The sequence below is a fragment of the Rousettus aegyptiacus genome, unplaced genomic scaffold, assembly GCF_014176215.1.
Source record: "Rousettus aegyptiacus isolate mRouAeg1 unplaced genomic scaffold, mRouAeg1.p scaffold_m13_p_1, whole genome shotgun sequence".
In the NCBI taxonomy this organism is placed as follows: domain Eukaryota; kingdom Metazoa; phylum Chordata; class Mammalia; order Chiroptera; family Pteropodidae; genus Rousettus; species Rousettus aegyptiacus.
The window spans coordinates 41,940,622-41,963,413 of NW_023416284.1; the positions used below are offsets into that span (position 1 = coordinate 41,940,622).

Below are 22,792 nucleotides of genomic sequence, written 5' to 3' on the forward strand. Positions count from 1 at the left end.
GTCACTGTGTATGAAGCGAGTTGCCAATAGAGCCTAAATAGAGAAAGAACCAGATAGAAGGATTTAGCGAAGGAACGAGTCTTAGTTTAAATGCCACCACAAGCCATGCCCATTAAAAATCAGATGATTATTAAAATATAAACATTTTCCAGGAACGCAATAGGTCTATAAATAAGATAAATTTATTTGCAAAGGAACTGACTAAGAAATGCAGTGACTTTCTAATTAGCTTAAAATTATTTAATCAATATGACACAATTACTTTTCAAATAATCTTTGTAAGTTCCAAAGAGTCTTGAGGTGTTTAATTGCTATTTAACCAGAAAGCAGCAGTTGAATTACACAGATTTCTATTTTAGAGAAAATGTCCTTTGTAGATCTAGCACTCTGTCAAAATTTCCATTAGAAAGACGTATTTTCAGGCCAGATACGAGGGTTTTAGGTTACAAATTAATTTCGTTTTTCTGTGGTTCACCAGGGCAAAGTGGGGAGGGGAGTGGGCTGGAGAAACTGATTCAGGGAGCCATGGCTCCTGCCTTGTATAACTCAGGAGAGATGTACTTTCTTGCCAATGAGGCAGTTTCCCCAAAAGCAGAGAGATGCTGCTGCCAATGATTCCAATGAGCAAATCTTGGTTGGACTTGGGTCTTTCATGTCCCCTAATAGCTCCAGCAGATATAAACCATGAGTCACCTCGGGCCAAGACTGGAAGCAGGAGTTTGCCTGGATCCCACTCGTATCTGCTATACCCGCTCTGAGGAACCCATAAAGTGAATGCAACATACTGCAGTAGAACAAGCAATGGATACAAAATGAGAACCTCTGGGGCAGGAATCTGTGTTTTAACAAACACACTATAGTTTGAGAAATCCCGCTCCAACCTACTTTTAAAAACACTTTGTAAACTAAAGTTCAGTGCTTCTTAAACTGTATTATGCACATATGTCTCCCAAAGATCTTAAAATACAGATGCTGATTCAGTCAATGTGGGATGTGCCTGGGAATTTGCATTTCCAACAGGCCCTCAGGAGATGCTGATGCTGGTCTCAACACCAATAAGCCAGGCATGTGATCAAGGTGTCCCTCTGGTTGGAAAGGGATGGGAAGGAGTCCAATAGAGGTCGGCACAATTCCTGGCTCCAGTGCTTAAAGCTGTGTGACCTTGGCCATGTCTCTCCACCTCTTTGACCCAGATTCCTCAGCTATGAAAGGGTATAAAATAGGACTACATGCTTTACAAGACTCTTCGGATGGCCACACGCCTGTATCTAACACAACACCCAGCGTTGTTTCTGAGAGAAGGATGAAACTAGTAAGTGCTCAATATTCATTGTTTTGTTGTTATTTATTGAGATTTGCCATATGGTATGACAGGCACTGTGCCAAGTAGCACACTATTAACATCTCCTCCCAATGGCTCTGTGTGCTAGGTCAAGTATTATTTGTTCTGCCTTGCAGAGTTAGGAAGCCAAAGTCCAGAGAGGTTTAGTAACTTTGTCCAAGTCACAAAGACAGTGAAAGGCAGAGCTAGGGTTAAATTCGGATCTTCCTGCCTAACCTTCTAACCACTCAGACTGAGTCATGGTTCTGATTACACCCATCTGTAAGGCTTGAGTTGAGAGAAGGGTGGTGGAAGGTGGTTCAGAAGTAGAGGACAGGCAGGGGCAGATGACGGCCTTGAGGTGGGAATGCTGCAGAAGGACATCAGGCCCAAGAGAAGGAGCAGGACCAGGTTCTACAAGGATTAGGTTACCCAGCAATAATAGAGCCTAAAAGGGATGAGGACAGTCACCCTAGAGCCCATTACCAGCTGAGCTAGAGCAGTGCTTCTTAAATATACAGTGGGTGCACTAAAAATTGATGGATTCATCGATTCATTAATAGTTTGAAGGCAACAACTGATTTGGAATTGGTGGGCAAGATGTGTTGGAGTGGGGGAGAGATTTTCACATCTGGACTTTTCTTCCATAAAAAAGGAGCAATTCAAAACAGAAGAACAACAGGAATATTTCTCTTGGAGGGCTGCCAGCACACACAATGCTTCCTTTTCTTCCCAAGGCAGAAGGCGTTTGGGGTGCAGCCTCTCGGCGGGCGTGTGCAGCCCAGAGCCTGCCTGACATACTTACCCACTTGTGCTCTGAAGCACAAAGCTTCCTGCCTGCCAAGCCCAACACAAATGCCTCCTTCACCACAGCCCTCTACCGCATGCACTTTCAGCTGCCACTGCTTCTGAAGCCCTCCTCCAGGACCAAAGTGAGGCTCTTGTGGCTGGGACTCCCCATTAGTGTTGGAGAAAAGAGACAATGACTTATTCTCAATCATCCAGTCACCTTCACAGTCCACGAGGCATGAAGTTCAATAGCCCAGCAGCTTGAGGGGTGCACAGGGAGCCTTTCTGTTCAAAGATCAGCCTCTACAGATGGTGTTCAATCAGCAATTCATCGGAAATTATCGTTCAGGCATAGGGCTAGGGTCTGTGGGTTCAAAGATGAATAAGATAGGAATAAAGACCCTTTAAGAAACTCATGGTCCAAAATAAGAGGCAGAGACCTAAACCAAAACATAGGGTAGGCAAAACATTACCGAGGACCACAAAAACATCACAATCGTGGTACTTAAGCTGGACTTTAAAGGATGAAAAGAAGTTCACCAGACAGACTGAAGAAGCAGCCCTCTAGCTCAGAGATAAAAACATGTATGATAGGCTTGAGAAATGACTGGTTAACTAGGCCCAGAGTATAGGGTGAGGGCCCAGAATGGCGGAAGCCGGGGCTGGAGGTCAGCTCATTTTTTTTCTGTAGAGAATAGGAAACCAGCAACGGTTCTTCAGCGGAGGAGAAACAAGATGAAGGCTGGGTTTTAGATACAACTCAGGCTTCAATGAGGTGGATATATCCCCAGAGCTGGGCGCATTAATAGACCATAAATATTTAAGAAGTGAACAAATGATTTTGAAAGGGAAGAGAGAGTAGCAAATCTGACAAAAAATCTGGCCAAACTTAATGCTTTCACTAACTGATCTTTTTATGTCTTTTTTAAAGAGAACAACAACTTTTTTTCTGCTTTATTGAACCATCACCAATGTATATTATACGAGATTGCAGGCATAATTACATAATGTCTTATACTGTTAGCAGTTTCCTGAATGTTGTTTTTCCCTTCCAGAATAATTTTGTCAGCTCCTTGACGGCCAGTGCTCTCTCTCTCTCTGCATTGCCCAGCGGCATCTAGGATGAGCTGAACACACAGTAGGCTCCAGGTAAGCAGAACCATGAAACACATTTACAGAGCATAAGAGCTAGACAGGTTTTTTTTTGCAATGAACTGATCTAATTTCTCATTTTATAGATGAGGACACTGAGACCCAGAGAAAGAGAAACATACAGCCCACCTGAAGATGTGTTCACATTTCTACTTCTAGACTCCGGAATTTCAAAGCAGTGACCCAGTCTCAGTCAAGACTTTCAAGTGCTAACACCAAGGGTCGAGGCATCCAGTGATAAGCTGGCACCCAGTGATTAGCCTAGGTAATAGCAGGGTAAATAGTACACCGACGCACAAGCAATATACATGGTTTTCAGCTTCCAACCCTTATTCAATTCTGAAAAGAGCGTAGCCTGGTTCTAGAACTGCTAGAGGCAGGAGAGCATAAAGATGAAGACTATGGGCTTTGGATTAAGGCGGGTCTGCGTTTGAATCCCAGCTCTGCCCCTTACCAGTTGCATGTTTAGCAAGTTCCCTAAACTCCCCCAGTGTCCACATATGCCAAACAGGAAAAACACAATTTCCTCCTTACGAGATTGTACAGATTAACTGGGATGAAGTGTCTCAAATGCTTATCACCGGGCCTGTGGTGGGAATTAAAAGGTGATGAAAGTAAGAAAGAATAGCAAGACTTGGCAACCAGTGGGCTTCATTCATTAACTACCCTTTGGTTTCTGAACACTTACTTTAGTTCAGGCATTGGATCAGGGAGGAGAGAGAGGTGCCTAAAACTCCAGGGTTTCAAACTTGGGTATCCAGAGAGTGGTGAGAACACCAACTGAGTTAGAAAATGAGAAGGGAACAGATTTGGGAGTAGGAGGACAGATAGTTTGTTCTTGGGCATGTCATATGCCTGACTAGGGGTTCACCCACGAAGAGGGGGTAATCCAGCAGACAGCAGAAAATGTTGGGCTCGGACAAGGGTAGACCCAAAGATTAGAGGTGGAGATTCTTTACTTATCCTTATCTGTGTGATCACTGCAGAGGTGAGTGGGAGGTGAGGAGTAAGAATGAACGGAGGAAGAGTGTAAGAAAAACTCCTGAAGGAAGTCACACGTGCGGAGCAGATGTGGAAGAAGAGCCAGGGTGACTTGTGTTCTCTAGAAAACAGGTGAGGTCAGGCTTAGCTTCAGTAGAACAGGAGGATGTTGCCAATGGTTGACGAGATGGGAGAAGGAGCAGGTGGGGCTACTCTTTGCTACTTCAGTGGAATTCAGGAAAGAAATAGGCAGTAGCTCAAGGAAAGGGAAAGGTGAGGATGTTTGCAAGCCAAGGGAAGGAAGTCAGGAAAAAGAAGTGGACTGGGATGCAGGAAAGAGAAGGTGGTGTGATCGCTGACATTTACTCCAGGCATGGTGCTGAAATATGCACCAGAATTGGATGCAATCTTCACCACAATCATTGAAGCTAGATGAGTTGATGAGTCATACTTTGCAAAGAAGAAATTAGGCACAGAGAGGTTAAATAGCTTACCCAAGTTAGCGGTAGGTGGAACTGAGATATGAGGCCAAAAGCTCCAGCTCCACAGTCCACGGCCAGTTTAAAGAAGAGTGTTTCTGGAGGTGGGAAAGGAAGACTTTTAAGGCTAGATTCTGGCAAGGGAGGCGAGAGCAAAGATGGAGAGAAACGGCGAGGTGGAGATGACAGAGTTCAAGGCACACGGCCTCCACCTTCTTTATAAGATAGGAACAGGCCAAATGCTGAGAGTGAAGGGGGTGTGAATGGATTTGGGAACCCTAGGAAAGCAGATGAGGTTCGGAACAGTCAGGGAGGAGATTGGGATGAGAGACGACTGTGACAGACCTCCCGGGAGGATGCCAAAGCAGCTGAGGCCAAAGGGCATGATTTAAAATGAATCCGGCAGTCTCAAGGCGGGATCAGAGAAATGCGACTTAATCTATGATTGGCGTTTACAAAAGTAAAAGGTATCAAGAGGGGAGATTATACGGTACAAGGGGGAACCCAAATAGTGTAGGTGAGAGTATTTTCAACATCACATCACCCATCCCAACCAGCAAAGGGGGACAGGTCAAGCAGCCATGATGTGCTGTAACTCAAGTCTGCTGACCAGTCACTCCACTCAGACACCTGATTACAAAGTGCCCACAAGGTACCTCCTAGCCACCCCAAAATAAGTCTTCTTGGTTTAACAGTGAAGCCTTATAACTTAGGCCAGCCAAAATCATAGCCACAAACTATTGGGCATTTGAAATGTGGCTAGTCTTAATTAAAATGTGCTGTAAATGTAAAGTGCACACTGAATTTCAAAGACTTAGTATGAAAAAAACAAATGTAAAATATCTCATTAGTTTCTTTGGTATTGATTACATGTTGAAATGATAATATTTTTGATCTATTCAGTTAAATGAAAATATATCATTAAAAATAATTTCACCTGTTTCCTTTTAATGTGCTACCAGAACATTTAAAATGTGACTCGCATTATATTTCTATTGGTCAGAGCTAGTCTATAAGCTGACTATGATATTAAATATGGGCTAAGTAAAAGTATTAGGCCAATATGCCCATTTAAGTAAATGAATTTATCTGACTAGCTCTCAGATATTCTCTGAGAGAAAGGGAAACAGAACTGATCACTTTTGATCTGTGGGAATACAGGGCCAGGGAGATGGGACCTGAATTAGGAAAAGGGTCTTCTGTGGGGTATCGGAAAAGAATTTTATGGTGAGCCGTTGACTAAGGCAAAAAAAAGTGCCAAACGTCCCAAATGAGATCAAATGCTGGAAAAGTCCACAAACCTGCGAGTGATGACAAAGGCTAGTCACCCCTTCAGTGTTCTAGCTCTGCACCAGGCCATTCTCAACTTCTCCAGCTCCCACCTGCCCCCTCCACTGACCTTGAGGTGACCTCCAAACCTGTTCCCTTCATCTGCTGCCACAAGACTCTTCTAGCACACTAAGCCCAACAACCTCACACATTCCAACATGTAATTACCGACTGGCCAGAACTAGGGCTCCCCGTTTTAGAAGCTTCTTGCCAACAATAAGAAAAGGAGGCAATATGATACAGTGTGACTAGCATGGCCCACAAGCCAGAAAATCCAGATTTGTCCGATTTTTGCTTCGTGAGTTTGAGTCATATCACAACTTTTCTGGGACTCAGCAGCTGCTTGTCACATATTACCTAAATCTATTGACTTGTCAGAGATAACAGGAGTAAGAGGTCTTTGTTAAAGACGTATTACACAAATGAAAAAAAAATATTGTAATCTAGAGCCAGAAGGAGGAGGAGAAAAGTGAAATAGGAAAAGTAGGTAGTAGGAAAGGGGTGCCATTTACAAAGACAAGGGGGACTGACTTTCCCTACTGGCAAGAGGGTGCCCCGCTGAAGGGCATGCACAGGTTACAGCCTTCCTGTCAAACATACCTTCCTATCTATATACCTGGCTTCAAAACTTTTCCTGCAGCTGAGTAAATAAAAGTGAGTCCAGAGAAAATTCCTAAACAAAGCTGAATGTATCTATAAATGAACTGCTTGAGATTTTAACATTACTCAGCACTGAAAAGAGGATTTTAAATTCCATCGTGAAAAGTTATAATTTATCCCAGATTCACTCTCCCCATCCCCACCCCATTTCTCCCTCAGTACGGTAAAGGGTGGAGAATGAGGAATTCAAAGAATGGAAGATGTAAGCAGGGTTTGCTTTTCCCAATGGCGCAGTGGGCTCTGATCATCTAATACCCAATAAGCTGTGCCGAGCACATTTGCATTTTATTAAACCCACATTCTAACCTTCGAAGGAAGGAATTATTATCCCCATTTTATAGAGAAGAAACTTGAGGCTCAGAGGGGGCACAATGGGGATTCAAAACTAGATTTTTCTATCCAGCAGTGTTTTCTATTTACATAGGCTTAGAGGTGATGTAATGACCTGTAATGTGCTCAAAATAGAGCATTAGGAGAAAAATGTCACAGAAAAAACCTTCATTTTTATTTAAAAAATTTTTCTATCCAGATAGACGTAAAGGTACAGATATAGTTATATATCTAGTACAATTATATATCTAGTTCTATATCTAGTTATGTATCTAGTACTAGTACAAGTCTAGTACAATACACTCTAAACTGTCCCACATCCCCCAACCACAGATTCCTGACAGTTTAAAGTTTCCTCCTTCTAATGTTTCCATATTATTTTAAATGTTTGGTACTAACTGCTATAATGTTTAAAATAATTTTTTACTAAACATTTCTCAGTAGTGTTTACTGAGCCTTTCGAATTGTAAAGACCACCTGCTAACATGGACAGACAGACAGACAGACACATACACACACACACTCTAAAACTTATTCAAAAAATGGGAAAAAAATTCTTTTTTCCATTAGTTTCCTCACCTATTAAATAAAACCACAAATTTCACCTTGTCCTTCAAGAGTCCAAATTTTACGCTTACAAGGTTAATAAAGTAAGGTAGTAGACAACTTACGATGCAATAAATATTTGCAAGGACGGGTGTTTTGGTGTTCTTCCCCACGGAGACACCAGAGCCATGGCTGAGAGGAGTGGGCAAAATGACGCACTGCTCGGCCCCAGCATGTTCGGCTCTCCAGTTGTCAGTGCTCACCCTACACTTCCTTGAGTTTCCTTCCCAAGCCATCATGCATGAAGCGGCCCATTTTCCCCACCTAACTGCTTCTCCACAATTAAGATTTTCTGGAAGAGTAGTAAAATTCGTTCCCTAATCTGATAAAGGAATTACAATGCTAATGGTTCAGAATTTTCTTCTACCTTCCAGCTAGGTGTTGCCATGTGGGGATTAATTCAAGGCTAGGGGTGCCAGATGGGATTTATTGTTTTCCAAAGAAGTCAGGAGTGTGGATTTAAGTAAAATCTGATTTTTAAAGGTTGACTTAATTCTTATTCTTTTTTTTTAATACTGTGCAGATCAAACAAAACCCACATGCAAACCAAATGCCACCCACATGCCCACCAGTTAGTCATTGAAGTGGTCTCAGCCCACCTTTCTAGTCTCATCCATAATACCTCTGCTTCTCACAAATGCAACCCACACCTCATCCTGTGCCCAAACACCGCCGTGCCTTCGCTCACAGCTTACCAACCCTGTAAGATGCTCTCTTCTGCCTTCTCTCCCAGAGTCTTTCTTATCCTTTCAGGATCTACTTAAATTGTCCCAGTTCTTTCTAATCCTAAATATTAATGCCAATTTATACTGTCAATCTACCAATACTCTCTCCAAAAAAGCTACATCCCTGCTATTGTATTTCCATTGATTCTAGCGCTTCTCACATACTGCTTCTCATCTCCATTATTTCTGCATGTTTAAATCTTTCTGGCAGACTAAAAATTGGAAAAAAGGAAGGAAGGTCTTCTTGAGTGTGCCAGCTATGACTTTTGTACTACCAAAACTCAGTCAATAAGTGATCATCCTGAGTTTTCTGTATACACTATAGCTTTGTGTGCCTTCTAGGCCTCTTTCTGCTCTCAATACCCAGAATCCTCTTCCTTCCATCTCCATCTGGTTGCTCCTACTCAACCCTCAAGACAGCTTTACCTACCAGTATCTTCCCCTTCTCTACATACCAGTCAGGATTGCTCCTCCACTCCCCAGTTCTGTGCTCCCACAGCACTCTGTAAGAATATCTGTCAGAGCTTTCATCAAACTGCCTTGTAATTTAGCTATCTCAGCCTGTCTCCTCTGTTAGACTGTAAGCCTCTTGCCTAGCACAGTACCTGGCCCAAAGTAAGTGATCAGTCAGTATTTACTGGATGACAGGAAGGAAAGGAGAGAGGGAATGATAGAAAGAGGGAGGAAAAAGGAAGGTGGGAAGAAAGGGTAGTAACAGCTCACAGGCAATCAACAAATGTGATATAGAATGAACCACTGTCTCCCAGCCCCACTTTTGGGCTGGAATAGATGCTGGTTCCTCTGTGCTCCAGCCCCAAAGCATATAATTGGAAGGCTCCAGCTGCATGTTCCCCTCCCAGGGTGGGGCAGGCAGGTGGCAGGTTGCTGCTTGGCTCCTGGACCCCAGGAACCAGCATTCACCTCCACTCTTTGCTCCTGGTCTCTGGCCCTGAGGAAAGTGATTTTCTGCGTCAGGCTGTGCTTTGAAAGGATATGATGGATGTTATGATGGATAATGGTGGGGATGAGTTTTTCCCAGAAAGCTCACAGCAGGCCACGAGCTATGCTGACAACAATTCTCATAGCCTAAGGCGTACAAGTGGAGAGGGTAGTCCTCTTGCAGAGAACCCCAGAAGTGAGGAGCTCTGCTCTGCAGGTTGCTAGAAAACTCCTGTGACATTGCCCACATGCCTCCACCAGCTCGTGATTCACAGGCCAGGAAGCTGGGCCAGGCTGTTCCTGGACCCTCTCTCTGGCCCAGGTTGAAGAGAATTACTCTGGTCTCAGGAGAAACTGAAGTGGACCTAATGTAGGGACGAGGTAAGAGAACTAAAAATAAAATATTAAATTAAGCTATATTCAGAGGCTTCAATATGCTGATTAAACCTACAGTAGCCCTACAGCCGGACCACGAGGAAACCTGCAGAACAATGGAAGATTTCTGCTGGGATTGCTAACAAACCACACCATGAAGGAAAAATAGGAAAACAGAGTCTTTAAGTCGAGCCCTACACAAAATAAAATCATTTATTCCCTGGGGCTAAAACCATGGGGAACTTATAGATCAAAAGTGGTTAATTGCCAGCAGACCTTTCATGCTATATACAGTCTTACCTTTTCTCGCTACACACACTTACCCTTTCACACTGTATGCCCATACCATCAAAGGAAAACGGGTAAACCAAGTCTTTAAACTATAATTCACAGAAACTAAGAATGATATATAAACCAAATTCCCAAATACTTAGGATCCCTCTCAGTGTCTTTTTCTTTGTCCCTCTCACAGTCTCTGTCTCTGTCTCTCTCTCTTCTCTGTCCCTCTGAGTCTCTCTTAGGCTCTCTCACTCTGTCTCTAAGAGGAGACCATGCTCTGTCTATGGAGCACTACTCCTTCTCTAATAAACTTTCCTTTGACTCTTAACTCTGATGTGTGTTTGAATTCTTTCTTGCACTCAGTTGAGAACTAACTCTCTCTCTCACTGGGGACTTTGCCCTGTCCTCATCAGATCTGTCCTCATCAGGCTAATGTTCTCAAAAACCCAACTGCCCTCTCAAAGGAGCAGTTTACAACACTCACTGTGAGATCTAAGGTAAGGAAAACTCTAGTCTCCTCACCATTCCCCCAAGATCAAGCCAAGGAGGGAGGCCAAGGAAACCATTTCTCCAGGGAATTCAGAGCCTCAGAGAACTGGCCTAGAAGGCAAAGGGTCTGGGAAAAGGTCACAGAGTCCACCTTCTCCCAGAGTTAGGCAGGATTCCCAAGTCCCCTCCTAGAGAGAGCCCACATCTAAGCTTCTGGGGCAGAGGAGCAGAACCCCCTCACTTCCTTTTTCTCCCCCAAGCTCCCAGTGTCTTTCAATCCTTACCTCCAGGGTAACTCAGAGTAAACACCAGGCTTTCACTGAGAGCCCTGGGCAGGCCTAGGAGCCGCAGGCACTTTAGCTCATAAATCCTCAATGAGCCAGAAAGATAGGATCTTTTACCCTATTTTAAAAGCAAGAAGATTAAGTTCAAAACCATTTTATAACTAGAAAGGAAAAGCAATCTAAAAACAAAAAGAGGCCACATTATTTAAATAAACAGAATACTTTAAAACAAACAAACTAATAAAGACCAGGACCTCAGCTATAAAACTGACCAAATAATCCTATTGCCTTAGGGACAAAAAAAAAGCTAATTTTATTGACTACTTATTATGTTTATGTTAAGTGCTTTATGTGCACTGTCTAATTTTATCCTTGGGGCGACCCTATAATGCAATCTCTCATTATCTCCACTTTACTGAGGTACAGGGAAGTGCTGTGACTTAACCAAAGTCCCAGGCATCCCAGTCTTGAGCAAGCCCTAAAGCAGTGGGTTAACAGGTTGCCCTTCAGGGTAACATATTAGCATATTGACAATAGCTCTTCAGAGAAGACAAACAAATCCAAAGGAATGACTCCAATGCAGGGAATTTCAGGCCTTGGCAAGAGCCTTTTGGCACCACCAAGCATGACCCGAAGAAGCCACCCACAGACCTGGCTAACACAGGGCTCTCTATTCAACATTTGGCAAAGCCTTAGGGTAGAAAGAGAGAGATTAGGTCAGGGAAGGCCAGCCCCGAGGCAGGTACAAGTTGGTGGCAAGTAGTAACTGCAGAAGATTGTGATTTCAGGTGTTCACCTGAGTGTCCTTATATCCCAAAATAGCCTGCTTAACAGTGGGGAAGAGACACTTTTGGCATTAGTGTCAGGGCCAGGTGGTGGTCTGCAGCAAGAGGCCTGGGTTCCCATTCCAGCTCAATTATGCATTTCCCACGTCACCCAGAGCCTTCCGCTTGCCTTTGCTGGTCCTCTGTATCCTCATCTATAAAGTAAGGTTGGTCTAGGTAACTGGTAAGGCTTCCTAGAGATAAACTTTAGGTTATGGGACTCAGAACAGATGCCAAGAATGGACAATGAAGAAGATGAGGACAATCGCCCAGTGTAAGAGGAGAGTGGAGGCACTCAAATGGAAAGACTTATCTAAAATAGTGCCGAAGCACTAGGGTGAGGATATGTCAATGTAGGAAAGAGGAACCATTATTTCCATTTCACTGATACAAAAGCTGAGGCTTGGCAGGGTCACAGCCAGGTGGGCAGACCAGAATTATAACCCAGTTCTGCCCGATCCCAAGCTTTTGCTCTTAATTTTTATCCTATTCTCACACTCACAGCACAAGTGCCTGTGAATGGATTAAGGGTGGGGAGGGAAAAGGAAGGGGCATGAGAACAGGCAAAGGCTGGAGAGAAGGATGGAGAAGACTGGACAGATAGCAAGCACATTCTTACTGAAACAAAATGGCAATCATAGTTTTCTCAAACATTTTCCTGTGGTTGCCTGAAGTGGTTTTAAGGGGAAGGGTTCTGGAATCAGCCAGATTTAGGCTGAGCTCCTGGCTATACAACTTAATACCCTTGCGACCTCGAACAAGTATTTAACCTCTGAGAGCCTCACTTTACTCACTAATACAATGGGTAGTTTGTAAATAAATAACTGTTACATTTAAAGGGCTTGGCGCAGTGTCTGGCATATTTTAACTGTTCAGTAAAATGAAGCAAAAACCCAACCACTCATCTAATGTTGCTCCAGTGGGCTCTCCTCTCTCTTGGCTTCCTCTTCAAAATCAGCATCTGGCCAGTCTCCCACATCCTCACAGACTCCCTCCCTCCATCTGACCCCCTTGCATTCCCACCATTACAGAACCCACTTCAAAGTTACTTCTCCCAGTACTTCTCTTCCTTCCTAGGATTCTAGCTTGCGTTTATTCAAATGATTCATCAATTAGCCTTCACAACTCCTTAACCTCTCAGAAACATAATTGTCCACTCAACGGCTATTTCCATGGACTAGTTCGCATGGGGTTGGCCAAGCAATCAATGCAGGGCCTGGTGGGTTTGTGGGCTGATAGGAATTACCTAACCAGTTACAAATTGCATGCCTGCAATTTGTAAATTAACCTCTGTATATACATCAAAACCTTCTATCCAAACCACAAATTATGTGTTCTTACAAATTTGCCAAACTATTTGATGGAATTTATAACTGCTCAAGAATGTCTTGTACTAATTAGACAGAGATAGATGAGTACATGAAAGATTAGGATGAGGGAGGGTAGATATTGGGAACTAAAGCTGACTGATCTCCTGTAAAGGGGTCTTAACCCCTTTTGTGCCATGGACCCCTTTAGCAGACTGATAAAGCCTATGGACCCTTTCTCAGAACATTTAAAAATACATAACATAAAATGCATAGCTTGACTTCAAAGAAAACCAATTACATTGAAATATAATTATTAAAAAATTTTTAAATGAGTGTGGAATATAGTAATCTATGTTCTTTATTAACACATTAAATAACAAGCCCTAGCAGCTAGTGTAGGGGCATAAATCATAGTTCAAGATGTCTGCATGAGTGGATCTACCATCTTAAATGTGATAGGAAAATATCTGTGATTCCTACTGGTGATAATGTCATGAGTACTGAAAATATATTGTGGTCTGTTGGTCACTGATAACCAAAGAAAATTCTAAATAATGCTGTTATTTTTCCCCCCACCAAAGTTCACAGACTCCTCTGAATACTACATATGACCCCTTAGAGGTGTTAACCCCCAAGTTAAGAATCTGTTAGGTCCTTTACAACTCAGTAAGTATTTGTATTGGGCACATTCCTTTTTGAGGAATCTCTACCCACCGCCCTACCTGCCCCAAATGGTCGAGTTCTATACATCTGACCGTCCTCTGTCCTCCCCTCTCCCATCTGATAGGCCCAGGGAGGACACATGCTTCAGCGGCATCCTATGTCTAGGCTGATGAGAGACCAGCGAGGATGGGCTGGAGAGAAACTCTCACCTTCCAGAAAACAGGCTCCTCTCTGGAACTTGAACTAAGTGGCAAAGAGATTAGGGTGATAGTAGGAGGACAAGTTGAGCTGAGTTGAGCTGATGACACTCAAAGTGAAGACCAGTGGCTACCTGTACCGGTAGAACTCAGAACCCTCTCCACCCTGATCAAGGATGCCTGGCCTCTTTCCAGACCTGTGCTTAGATAGCAATACTTCACTTTATGGCTCTTCACTTTCTTTATTAGAATCGGCTTAATGGATTTTCTGTTGTCTGTATCAGAAGAGCCTTAAGTCCACATTATCAACAGCATTTTACAGAAGAGGAAGTTGAAGTTCAACAAATTTGAGTCATTTTGCTCACAGGGCTACTAAATAGTGAAATCTTTTTTCCTCTCTTACCCTTCTCCTTTTTTTGAGGAATAGAGAGGTGATGGTCTTTACCCTTGATTTAAAATTACGTAAATGATACATGAAAACCATCTCTTAAAACATTACTCAAACATCTCTGATAAAATACTCCCTCTCCCATACATTCAATATGCAACCTAACAAAAGTGACTATTCTGGGGTATATTCAGCCACCTTCCAACTTGGCATGCCTGGTCTTTTAAACCTTTCCCCAAGAGTGGGATAGCTACATTTTCCAAGGCAGAGGGAGTGGGGAGCGGTATGCAATAGCCCATGAGCTTGGCACCTGGAAACACTCAGCCCTGCTGCCTGGTGCCCTGTTATAAAATCAAAATCAATTTCACTGAGAGTCAGCGTCTCTGGCTTCTGGGCAGAAATCAGGCTGTGGAGATAAAATCAGCACCCAATTCTGCTCTTCTATCTTTACCTGGAGCAAATTCTCCTCAATGTCACATTTCTCTGTCCTCTTGTCCCTTGATGTTAGAGTCACAAACTAGACATACCAAAAGAAACTGCAGACACAAAGGGTCCTTCCACACAAAGGAGAAAAAGCCACAGACACATTTAAAAAGATATATATCCAGCCAATAAGTGTTATTTACTTTTGGGGAATAAAATGGGAAGGGAGATGGGAATTGGGATTTGTGTTTTTTCCCAAAAAGCTATGTGAGGCCTCAAGGCTCCGGCGAGACAGTGAGGCGTTCTTTTGAAAACAGACTTCTTTCTCTTGAAGAAGGAACGGTCAGCCAGCTTCTTCAGACACCACCAATCTATAACTGCCTGCATATCACGTTAACCATCTACTTGAAATCTTGGGGCAGCATTTATTTTATCCTGGAAACTGCAACAGACCTATTTTTAGCCAGAGGGCCCCTTTTCTTTCCTTTAATCCTACTTTGAAATATTATCCACATAGACTGGAAACTGTTCACAGAAAGACATTTATTAGAAGCTTCTTAGTCCAAACTCTGGGACTGGGAGATTAGCATTCTGAGGCACAGAGAGGTTAGGGATGAGTCTGTACATCAGCTAGGTAGCAGCATATCTAGGCTCCAATCCCTGAACACCCTGGCCTCCAAGCCTGCACCTCTTCCCATCGACTCTACTACGGAATAGCACAAAGTGGTTAGCCATCTGGTCTCTAGGGACAGAGAGCTCAGTAAATCCCAGTTCTATCACTTATTAGTTCTATAACCCTGGGCAAAGCACTTAACCTCTCTGAGCCTCACTTTCCACATCTGTACATCAGGGATTATGACTGTAACTATCTCTAAGATTATTGTGAGGATTAAATGTGTCGGGGCTTGACACATGTGTATCCTATTATGATATTGTACTGCTCTTGTGTCACATACAGAAGTGAGTGGATCTACCATCTGAAATGTGATAACTGTGCCTGCACTCTGGCCAGAGATAGGCAAGAAAAGATTGTTATCGAACCCATTTTACGGTTAAGAACATTTAGTTCCCCCCGCCACTCCCACAGATGACGTACTTGCACGAGATCAGAATTTCAAAACTGAGGACACTTTCAGCCATAAGAAGTCCTGTGTTTCCTACCACACCTCTCAAAAGTATGAGTTGAATTAGAAATAAAATTTACCTCTTTCCTCCCTACCTGAGGAGCAGACCCACGTATCACTGGCTCACATGCTAGGACCCTTCCTTTTGACGAATGAGTGAATTACAGAATTAATGAAGATCCTGATCTGCAAATAAGAAGGCACTGCTTGGCGCAGTAGCCTGAAGTAGGTGTCTTGTTGAAAAAACAGAAGGGAGGCAGGCAGGCAAGAAAGAGCTCCAGTGTCAATAAGCAAGAACCCCATTCTCTCCATTCATTCCCCACAGCCTGTTCTATGGGCAAGAAGCCTTTGACAAGACCAAGGGCCAGTCCTCTGATCTCAATGGTTCTGTCCAGAGCATTTCCAAACCTGACCCACATGGCTCCATCCAGGGCCTAGAAGATAACTGTGAAGCACACGTGACCTTCCTCCAGCTAAAACAGATGTATAACATTACATGCAAGGGGCAGCGAATGGGCCAGGGAGATGGCTCATCTGTCTTCCTAATTGTCAACTCTGCCCATAATAAGATTTTTCTCCCTGTCATACCTTAGGCTGCTACTGAACTGAAGCAAAACCAAGACATTCATCTTCCAGCCATGAGCAGTAGCTTTCACAAGTACCAGGGACAAAAGGAGGTTACTTGGTTAACAGAGCAGAGAGAGCTGGAAGGAGCCCTGGACTGGTTGTCAGAGCTGGGGGTGATGTGTGTGGTGGTGGGGGCAGGTGTTTATGCTCTTAACCAGCCGCAGATGCTTAGGTAGTCACTGCACCTCATCAGGCCTATTTCCTATAAAATTAAAGTCCAAAGTTCAGGAAATGGAATCAATAGGGGAGAGAAGGGCTGTATGCATACATACATATTTGAAGAAGAGTATCCATAATTTTCAACAAAATCTCTAAGATATCTCTAACACTCCCCGCTCCCATAAACTAGTTAAGTGATACTAGACTCGATGGCTTTCAGCCAATAAATATTTATTGAGTCCCTTCTGTGTGTCCTTCTCTATGCTACGTTCTTGAAAGGAGAGTTCCACTTTAAGATGCACAGTGCAGTTAATGCTCACTGTGACAGATGTTCAGGTTGCTTCAGAAACAAAGAGAAGGTACATTTGACTCTAGTCAGGAAAGGCCTTGGTTAGGATGGGGCTGGGGTAAGTAACCTTAAGTTCAATGTTGAAGCTGAAAGCTGAGTGTGCATTCACTAGATGAATAAGTAGGAAGAGTATTTTAAACAAAGGGAGAGCAGCGTGTGCAAAGGCAGTGTGTGTTCCAGGAACTGCTTGGAGTACCACTGTGAGTAGAACATAACTGGTCCACATTGAGGAGAAAGGAGAATGGGGGAAATGGTAGAAATAAGGCTGGAAAGGTAGACAAGGCCCAGATTAGGCAGGAGATGCCAACCAAGAAATTTTACATTGCAGGCAATGAGTTTATTCTCATTTCAAAAGTTGAAGGCTAGCTTCTACTCCCAGCACGAACCTTCGTAAACATTGGGCAGAGGCCTCGGTCAGTTGTGAGCAGTCAGCTATGGGGAACAATTGGAGGAAAGAGCTGCTGCTTTCTTGCACCCTCAGTGGGCATGGGCTGATCAAGGTGCTGGTGATAAGTGCATGCATGGAGAGTGAGTCCAGCCCCTTTCTGTCAGTCTCTCCCTCTTTCCCAGCCAGGGGGACTCTAACTGCCTATTATTATGGCTGAGAAAGGAAGGCACTGATCGGCCCCAGTGATGAGATGCATGTAAGGGGCATGCTCATTTGGTTAGACCCCTGTTCATCACCTGTAAACAGTCTTTCAGTCCCTCTAATGGACCCTGCCACCTAACTCAGGGCCCTCTCATATGCTATTCCTTCTGCTTAGAAAGCTCTTTCTACATTCTTCAACCACTTAACCTATCAGCCTTCTAACTAGGCGGCTACTGTACCTATCACAGATTCTCATAGCACCTCATCCTTTGCTTTCAAAGAATTCAGGACCTGTTCATACTTCTATATTTATTTAAGTGATTTGATTCAAGTAGTCTTGGCCACTGGACTGCAAGCTCCATGAGACCAGACACGGCCAGTTTCGTTCATTTCTGTATCCCACTACCTTGTCGGTGCCCAGCACAGAGCAAGCATTTATTGATTAAACGAAGTCTGGAGTGGACCCTGAACCATTCCCTGTTCTCATTGACCTTTAACATTCCCCATAAGTCACATTATAAGTCCAGTGATAAGGAGTTTTGTACAGTGCAGGAGGGCTGGACTTGAAAAGGCAATATCGAAGTGGACTCTGCTTCTATTCAAAGTATAGCTCTGTGTTCTCCTGTGTCATGTCTCAAAAGACTCTAAGGAACCTGCATTTGGTTTACCCAGGTAGGTCCTTGGGAACTGCATTTAATTCAAGAGGCTTTCTCCCTAGGCTTCATCCTGGTCACTGGCTGCACTCTGACCTTCCCCTGACCCTACTTGGTTAAGAAAACATTTTGCCCAAGCTTCAGGGGGTCATCCTTAGGAATCTCCTCCTCTCCCTCCAGGCCAGCACCCAAGGGCACTTGGAAACTAAAACCGCTGGTTCCTAGCGATGTCCCAGGGCAAATGCAGATCAAGACCTGGTGTAGAGGCCATGGGGGCTCCACTTTCTAGCTCGTATGCTAAGTATCTGGCCACTCAGCAGGGACAAAGTACATGGGGTCAAATGTTTGACCTTAGGGAGGGATGAGAGGGAAGGACTCTCACCAAGTGGTGCACAGGCTTGCCACAGCTCCCTCGGCCGCCGCCAGCGCATCCGACCCCTCAAAGGGCCCGACTATCTCACCCAGAGTTGTATCCCTACGCGAGCACCGGAAAGTTCAGCCAGAGGCCAAGGGGTACCAGTTTAGGAACTGGGGCCCGCTTTTGCGAAAGACAACAGACTAAGAGCTCGATCCCAGGTAGTCCTGGGATCCCGCCAAAGGGTGAACCAGTCCCGCACTCTGCATCCCAGACCGCAGCGCCCGGCTCGGAAGCGCTGGGTGGGGGCTGCATCATCCCGAGCCGCAAGGACAAGGCGTCCGCCCTCTCCCCCGCCCCCTCCGGCACCGGTCTCTCTAGTCAGCATTGGGGCGCCGAGAGACGGTCGGGGCAGAAAGGGAGCGGCGCCTGCGCGGGGCAGCCACCCGCTCCGCTCTGCCGCGGACCCCAGGCGGGGGCGCCAGGTCTGCCCAGGCTGCCGCAGCCTTTGCCTTCAGGGGAGCTGGGGACCCGCGGCGCGAGGAGAGGGGAGAGGCGGGCGGCAGAAGCAAAGGAGCCTGGCGGAGAGCCGGAGCCAAGACCGAGGTTGCGCAGGTCTAGGTGCTGGCGCGCCCCACCAACACACTGCGCAGGCTGGGGTCGCGGGGTGCCTTACCTTGGCGAGCCACACGAGTCCGGCGGGAGTCAGCCGGCTCTTCCAGGGGTGGGCGCACAGCCCGGCTTCGGGGGACACGCAGCCTACGGGAGCACAATCCCCGTCCCGAGCGCGCACCCCCCGGCTGGCGCACAGTCGGCATCCAGGGCGCGCACAATCTCAGGCGCCCTCACTCTGGCGGGTTCGGCCTGGGCCTGGGGCGCACACCCTGCGGGGCACACCCACCGCGGCCGCTGCCGGGCTGGCCAGGCGCCGCCCGCCGAGGCTTCGTCCTTGGTTGCCGGCTGCCAACACCACCGGAGTCGCCGCCTTCGCCAGGGGGGAAAAAAAAACCCTGACGCGGCGCGGGCTTCGGGTGTGTAGGAAGGGGCAGCCCTGCGAAACCCAGGGGGAGGGTCTTAGCTTTGATAAACTCGAAAAGCCCTTGGACAGAGTTTAGAAGAAAAACTTTCTGAAAAAAAACCCAAAAACTCCTATGTATAGCGCCTTTCAGATTTCTAAAGTGCTTTCACATGCATTTATCTCAACTCATTTTTGCCCACTACAGTTAATGGGGCATTTCGATCCTTACCTTATATTACAGATGGAGAGACGCCATCACACAAGAGAGTGACTTGCCCGAGCCAGGACTAGAAGCAATCCAGCCTTGGTAACGGAATCGAGTGCAGTGGGGTGACGAACGTCGCCAGTGAGATTTTCCCACTGAGGAGGTGGAAGAGTGAGGGTGGGGATGCATGTAGACGAATTTTTCTCTCTCTTAAGTCATGTGTTTTTCCATTTGCTTTTTTCCTTCCCACTCAGGAATCCTAAATCTTACACTTTACACTCCCACCTTCCAAAACACTTTTTTATCAGGTCAAAAGATTTGCATTCCAGTAACTGACTTCAAATGACCAGCTCACTAAGTGCCAGACATTGTGCACAATAAACGTAGGAGAAAAAGAGCTGCTACTACCCCATCCAGATGAGGACATAATGGATGAGGGAAGGGTAGAACGTAGTGAAGCCTGTGGGACTCCAGATCCTAGCTCTGACCCACCATACATGCCTTCCAAAAGGGCCCATTGGCATAGACTCCCTCAAGCGGGAGATAATTTGGGGCAAGAGACACTTCTGAGAATTTCATTTTACCATTTTGATGAAAACATAGTTATCATAATGATTTCCCTCCCACTAGGGCTCCTCTGAGAGCAAATCAATAGCCCCAGAATAATAATAAATGGCAACAGAGGCCTGGCCCCAGTATTGGGACGCAATAGAGAGTGGTGGGGACTGTGGTGATCTTGAGGGCAGCTCTAGGCTCCTGCCCAAGTGAGGAGCTGCTGCTTGCTGCTCAACTACAGTCAATTTTTGCCATTCAGGGCAAGGAGTTAATATGGCCAGATCTTCCCAGTTTTTAAGAGAATCCATAAATCCAGATATTTAAGTGACGTTTCCCAATTTGTCGGTAACCCACTTTAAAAATGTTAAATACATACTATCTAGGTCAACATTGTTCAAGCTAAATGAATGAGTTTATGAACAGATCCAGTCCATGACTTGTGCCCTGGAGATTGGGGGGGGCGGGAGATTTGGACCTCCCAGCACTCCTGAGGCATGGACCTGGCATGGAAGACTATTTCTGTTTTCTAGAAGAGGAAACCCCAGTACAGGAGGGTTCCATGACTAGTCCAAGGTCACACAAGCTAATTGAAGCTGGAACTAAAACCAGGCGTTCTGATTCCTGGTCCTGGAGCCTTTTTCTCTGTGTTCTCTGATCTCATTAAGACTTCGTTTTGTGCTTTCTAGGTGTTGTGAGCCAAATTAGGCATGGGATGGCACTAAAGTCTGGAAACATAGCACCTTACCTCGGGAAGATAAAGCAGGAGTGTCAGACTGCTGTCCTCGAAAGCTCGGTCTGATGACTCAGAGATGAAGCTGTGTCTTGAGGGTAAAGCTGAGTCAGAAGAAGCAAGGCTGGAACTGGGGCAGTCGGGGCTTCTGAATCTCAGAGTAGGGAATCACAAAACAAGAGGAAGAATAGACTAAGCAAATATAACCATTCCCAGCCCTCCCTCCCCCTCCCCCACGCCCCCCCCCCCAAAAAAAAACCAAAAAACTGCAGACACAGAGACACCAGCTAGAGCATTGCCTATTTTTCCTGTCATCACAGAAAAGTAGCAAGAATCAGACTGGAAAGTAGACTCCTTGTGTGGTCATGAGAACAGGGGACTATTGCAGGCAGCAGGTCTTCTCAGGTTTGGGCATATCCACTGCAGGACCAGCCCGAGCCTTTCAGACAGAGTGAGCCTGAAAAGTTTATTTAGAATGACTGGGCACAGCACTGCTCTAGCATGAAGCTCCAGAGTTCTGAGCCACAGGCAGAGAAGGGAGTACTTCCTCTCCCCCACTCTCTGCTGGAGCTTGGGGTGGATTATAGGAGGATGAATAAGTATTCACCATCTACCATGTATGTGCCAGGTACTGAGCTGAGCATTTTACATACATGATCTCATTGAGCCTCACATTATCCTACCAAGGATAATGAAGTTACAGTGTCACTTGCCTGAGGACTCACAGCTAGTAAATGGAGGAGATGAGATTCAAACTTGGGTCTTAGTTACTCCAAAGACTAAACTTTCTCTAACTGAGGGCCTGAAAATTGTGACCATATAGAGATGTGTCACTCAGATCTTGCTTAAAGAAAGGACTGTCTAGCTGTAAGCAGTATGGTCAGCTGACACTCCCACAGTGTGGTAAGCTCCTGCAGGGTCTGCCTTAGTCAATGGTTGTTGGTAATGTTTAACAACTAGCTCTAGGGTTGGAGGAGATGGTGGTGGTGGGGGTAGTGGTGGTGGAATGTGTGTGTAGATACAGTTAATTCTCATTATTCACAGTAGTTCCATAAACACCGAAATAGCTAATATTGAACCATTGTTCCCTGGGGGAAATGTAGGGTTCCTACAAGACTCTGGGCACTTTTTCATCAACAATTAATACATAACCTTGTTTTATGTTCTTGTTTACAGATTGTATATATATATATATATTACATATATATGTGCACATTGTATATATTTATTTATTTTTAATATATATTGTTGATTCATTAACATTGGACTAATGGCCAACAGCTCTATAACTCACACCTGAGCAAATGTTACCTAATACACATATTTTCTCCATAAGGCACATAACAGCTTTCTTGTACTTAGGAACACTAGGTAGCACTTCAGCACTCTGTCTTGGGGCTATTTTAAATTGTGAAATTACCTACAAAAAGAAAAAAAAAATAACAGTGTCACTAAATAGACTCCAAAAAGAACACTTATTTACAGCATGAGAGCTGAAACAAGAAAGCAGAGGGTCACCTTGTTGCTTTAACCCCGGCTGGGAATGTGCATGTCAGGTGACTCAACATTTTCACTACTCTGCACATATCTGTGAATGACTGCTAAAGTACTGTGAGTATTGATTTTGGGGTTACAAATAAATGTTCGCAAGTAGGTGAATTTGTAAACACATTATGAGGATCAGCTGTACATGTATATATCCATATGTGCCTTCTGGGCCCTTAATATCCACAACCTATTCTTCCATGTTTATCTCCCATACCCTTCAGCCAGACTGGACAGTATACCATTCTCCAAACACGTCCCACACTTATCTAGATTTGTGACTGAGTGCAGCCCGCTGCTTGCATCTAGACTTTTTCTCCTCTGCCTCCCAACACACACA

General features: G+C 44.9%; 1 protein-coding gene across 1 annotated transcript in view; it reads right to left on the reverse strand.

Annotated features, from left to right (window-relative positions):
• The window catches only part of KANK4 (KN motif and ankyrin repeat domains 4), a 67,645-nt gene extending 48,443 nt beyond the window's left edge, over positions 1-19,202 (reverse strand). Inside the window, exon 1 of the mRNA XM_016140377.2 lies at positions 19,076-19,202. The gene's annotated coding sequence lies outside the window, so the exon portion shown is untranslated. The remainder of the gene's footprint in view (positions 1-19,075) is intronic.
• Between the last annotated feature and the right edge of the window lie 3,590 nt (positions 19,203-22,792).